The 5,175-nt window shown below is 42.1% G+C and overlaps 1 pseudogene; it reads right to left on the bottom strand.

Moving 5' to 3' along the window:
- Positions 1-1,201: 1,201 nt before the first annotated feature.
- LOC111552032 lies at positions 1,202-2,504 on the bottom strand (annotated as a pseudogene).
- Positions 2,505-5,175: the final 2,671 nt, after the last annotated feature.

Raw genomic sequence — 5,175 nt, 5'->3', positions numbered from 1 at the left:
CTCTTTCTTGGTACTTGTCTGTGCGCCTGACTCATGATGTGAGATGAGCGAATGCACAACCACATTCAACAAAGGGAGGAGGTCCAACTGGGCAGAGATGACATCCCAACAGGAGGAAATTACACAATCATCGAAGAGGATGCTGAGATAAAGTGCGGTTACCTACTCTCCATTATTCTTTGCCAAGGAGGGTGAGGGTATGGGATCAGCAGAAAGTTATGCTCTTTTTTTTTTTTCTTTTTTTAAATGGAGTTTCACTCTTATTGCCCAGGATGGAGTGCAATAGCACAATCTGGGCTCACTGCACCCTATGCCTCCCCAGTTCAAGTGAATCTCCTGCTTCGGCCTCCCGAGTAGCTGGGATTATAGGCTCCCGCTATTATGCCTGGCTAATTTTTAGTAGAGACAGGGTTTCACCGTGTTGGCCAGGCTAGTCTCAAACTTCTGACCTCAAGTGACCCGCCCAAAGTGCTGGGATTACAGTTAAGAGCCACTGCGCTCAGCCTCTTTATTCTTAAATAAATCCCTATAGGATAGGGTTGTTGGTCAATCACACAGTAGAAAGAGATAAAAATTTACATTGGTTAAAATGCTTTGTGCGTAAGGACAAGAACAGCAATGGCAAAGAAGAAAAGGGAGCCTTTTGGTTTTCTTAAATAAGGCAGGAATCTGCATGTTTTCCTTGCTGTAGTGGCAGCAGACTCATTGGTTTTCATAAACATAAATTTCTGCAATATGGTCTGTTGACAAGGCTGCTCCATGATGGGAGGACGGACATGAAGCCAAATGTTCATGACACAACTAGGTCTTCTCTCAAATCCTCTAATGTGTGCTATTTCTCAAGAGGAACCCAACACTCTATGACACATCAGTTAAAGTTTCTGAAATACTGCATTGGCATAATGGACAGGTTTCATGGTGCGATGACTTTCTTGCACATGTAAACTCTTGGAGAAAAGTTGGATTAAAAGGACAAGGGAGAGTTTGGTTTAGAGCCACAACGTTCCAGACGCCATCCACGGATGTCTCTGATGTCACTACATGTCCTTTTCTGAGAAACATTCAGTGGCTGAGTGTTACACACTGTAGTTGAAAGAAACAACCCACTCACCACCATCCACCCTCTTTCTTCCTGTGTGAAGCTCCCAATAGCAGAGGCTGAAGACAGAAAGGTTGTCTCTGTTTTCTTGCACCAGGGACATTACTTGGTGACCTGGTGAACGGCATCGACAAGGTAGCCCACGTTGCTGGAGGTGACCCCTGCCACAGACATGCGGCCGTCCTTTATCAAGTAGATGGAGGACTCCTTGGTCAGCCGCTCCACCTGCACAGGCGTTAGCCCTGTGAAACAAAACATGTCAATTTGGTCAGTGATGTGTGGCCAATTGTGGGCGGAACCCTCCTTCTTGAAGCTGGAGGCCAGCTGGGTTCGCATGCTAATGATGCGGTCGGCCTTGCAGTTAACTTCTTGCAACCATTGTTTTCGCAAATCTGGAGTGTTCAGAATGGTAGAAACAAACGGGTCCCACTGAGGGGAGGGTTGGAATACATGGGAGGATCAAGATCTTCAACTGTGACTCTACCCGCTTGGCTTCATCCGCGTCTTTGCAAACCGCAGTGAAGCTTGCCACACCCTCCCTGTATAAGCCCATGTTCTTGGCGTATGATTGGCAGAGACAAACTTTAATGCCCTGTTCGATGAAGTGGCGCACAGCCCAGGCATCCTTGTAACCATCGCCACTGGCAAAGCCTTGGTAGGCCATGTCGAAGAGCGCAAAGAGATTTTTTTTTCTTCACCACTGTTGCTATTTCCTTCCACTGCTTGGGACCAGGGTCCATTCCCGTGGGATTATGGGTGCAGGTATGCAGAAGAAGACTTTTGCTCTGGTATTTTTGAAATGTGCTCCACAGTGCCTGTGAAGTGAAAACCGCAAGTCTTGGAGTCATGATACTGATAGCCTTGTCGCTACATGCCAGTATCCCCGAACATGGCTGTGTGATTTCCCCAGGCCGGTTTGGGCAGAAAGACATCTCGGCTGAACTTAAGAAATCTTTGCAGAAAACTGACGGTGGTCCTTAAGGCACCAGTTCCAGAAATGGTCTGCACAGTGACAAACCGGCCACTTTTCAAGACTTCGCTGTTCTCGTCCAAGGCTACTTCTGCAGATGCCTTGCAAAATTCAGCCAGCGCCCCAATGGGGAAGTATTCCTTGTCCAAAGTTTTGACCGCAATCTGGGCCTCTGCCTTGTGGACGCGAGGCAGCACGTAAGGCTTTCAGTTGTGGTCCCGGTAGGCCCTAACTGCCGGATTCATCTTTTTGCTATTGATGTCCCTCTTAAAGGCGTCGGGGACTCGCAGAATCCGATCTGGTGACTCGCAGAATCTGATCCCATCTCCACATGGGTCCACCAGGCGCTGGCTCTGGCAGGGGCCGCAGTGGTGAGCCCGGGTGGAAGGCGGCGGCGATCCCGGAGAGGACGCGCCTGGAGCGCAGAGGGGCCATGGTGGACGGTAGGAGGGCAGTGGGCAGCCGCAGGACGGAGCACAGGGCAAGCATAAATTCTCTTTTTTAAGGAACTTATAATGGGAAATGTGGGGAGAACCAGAGTGAGCAGGGAGAGCTGAAACAGGAAATAAGTTATGGGAGAATTCCAGAGAGTTCATGAAAAGCTGAAGTTACGAAGAAGCGGAAACTGAGTAAGATGAAGAAATCGAAGCTATTAGTAGGCAGTGGATTAAGTTAGATGTATGTTTATATACATGTACATCTGTATATATACACATGAAAGAATGATTTATTTAATAATGATAACTAGAGAAGCAAATATGCAGAATTTTAATCTTTGTTTGTAGCCTGGGAGGAAAAATAGATTAGTTACCACTTACTCTGAGGTCCCTAGAGACGGTTGGGGATGTATCTAGTTACTAAACTCCATTCCCCTCTGAGTCTCGGCTGTCAGGCCACATGGCTGAATGGCTAACCCTTGATTCTCATGAGATTATCGCAAGCGTGTTATTTTAATGTGTCATTATATACATAACTCAGATGAATTTCAACGCACTTATTCGAAAACAGCCTAATGAAAACATAGAGATACTACAACTCACTGCTATATGCAAATTGCCCTCATTGGCAAGTAATTGTGTTATTTGTGTAACAGACTAGCCTTTTAAAAAAGCGCACTGATGGTGGGCATGGTTTCTGTTTATCCCAGTCCATATTAAGGGACGTGACTTGAACAGATTTTATGTTTTGTCTGTGATGTCTATATAAAGATATGATATTTTCAGGTATTTATTTTTAGGGATGAAAAGAAGTCATTGTAAAGTGAAAAATAATGTAACATAATCAACATTTGTAATCATTTAAAATTATATTTGCAGTTGTTTTTACATTGTTTTATTGGTAATACATATCACAGTGAGTAAAAAATTCAATGGGAGTCAAAGCCATTGGTACCAAGTGAGAACGTTACTATATTTTCTAACTTGGCAACATATCAGAATTGTGATTATCTAAAAATTTTGTTATTCAATCAATGGGTGTTTTTATTTTAATTAAATATCTGTGGTTCTCCAGAGATGAGATTGTCCTATGAAAACAATATTTATTGGAATTTTTTTACTGCTACCAAGTACAAATCTCTTACAAATCTTTCCCACCATCCATACTCACATCCTTCACCCTGTGGGCTCTCAGTGTATATGTCCGTGCCTACCTTACGGCAGCAGGGGATAAATGCAGCCAGAGGAAAAAAGAGCTAGCAATCTGAAATTGTAGGTGTTATTTTAGCTGCATGCTGATAAAGTTGTAGATTATTCTCTCTTTTTTAAAAAATAAACTTTGACCTGAAACTCAAGAAAATTCTTGAAATCCAACTAGCTCTAATTGTTTCTAAATAATAATATAGACTGACATAAACACTGAATGGCTTCTGGGCAATGTATCATTGCAGGTTAAATACATTTTGCCCTGAAGGCTGCAGTTCATAGGGTATAGATAACAAGAGAAATGAAATTGGTGATCTCAGCTAGTCCAGAGTGGATATTAGCATATATCACCAAACTGTCTCCAAATGTGACCCTATTTGCACTATCAGACTCTGTGTCCTCAGGAAATTGTTGCTAGTGAGAGAAGGGGGGGAAAAAAAGAAAAGAAGAGAGGGGCTGATACTGGTGGGAAGGGCATATTAATAAGTCTGAAAAAGTAGAACATTTTCCTGATCTAATATTCTTTGCATTCTCTCCTTTCTTTAAGAACAAGGAAGAAGAAATAGCACCTCCTTTCTTAGCCTAAAGGGAGCATAAAGAACAATGTCTTCTAGGAATGCTAGGACATTTCCATTTTTCTCTTTGGTGTTTTTATTATTTTGTGACTAGAGAGAAAAAAAATATTGCCAATACGACTTTTTTTAAGTTGAAGAATCAGCACTCACCAATTATTGCCAAATTTAGCTCCCTGAAAGCGAAAAAAGAAAAAATTCAGCATAAGTATTGAAGAGGAGGCTAGACGAAGAAAGCTCTAATCCTTCAGGAGCCAAATGAATCTATGTCTCTGTACTATCAAGTATAGTAAAAAAGGCCAAAGTCATGGGCATTAGCCCCACAGGGGCCAGTTAGCTAGACTCAAATTCAAGGCCATGGAATATATATCTAACTTTGCTGCTGGCAGTTAATTATATCAATGACTATCAGGAGGAATAAAAAAGTGTCTTCTCAGTGCCTACTTTAACATTGCCTAACACTTTCAGCTCAGCTGTGTTAATTGCTAAAAAACTTAAAAAATGGAAACAATTTTAAAATCCTATTAACTTTGAATGTAAACTTATATCCATGAGATGCTATACAAACATGGCATTTGTAAAATACAACTAGGCCTATCTTTTGTAGATGGAATTTTAGTATTTATTTATTCAAAGCTAAGACAAAATAGTATAGTTTTTGCCTCACAGTTGCCTTTCCCGTCTAAATTATTCCATAGCCAAGTATCAGTCATTAACTTTCCTGACTAAGTCATCCTTAGAACCAGGAAGAAGCACCCACGACTTACCTTTATCTTCAGCTCTAGTATAATTGTCATTGTTTGCGTGTAGTAAGACATAAAATGAGTTTACAGTGTTAGAGAAAAACTACGGTTTCAGGATTAAGCAAAGTTATCATCAACCATAACATGA

This window comes from Piliocolobus tephrosceles, chromosome 10 (genome assembly GCF_002776525.5).
Source record: "Piliocolobus tephrosceles isolate RC106 chromosome 10, ASM277652v3, whole genome shotgun sequence".
Classification (NCBI taxonomy): Eukaryota; Metazoa; Chordata; class Mammalia; order Primates; family Cercopithecidae; genus Piliocolobus; species Piliocolobus tephrosceles.
The sequence above is the reverse complement of the archived record's forward strand: the minus strand, read 5'-3'. Positions and strand labels throughout refer to the sequence as shown.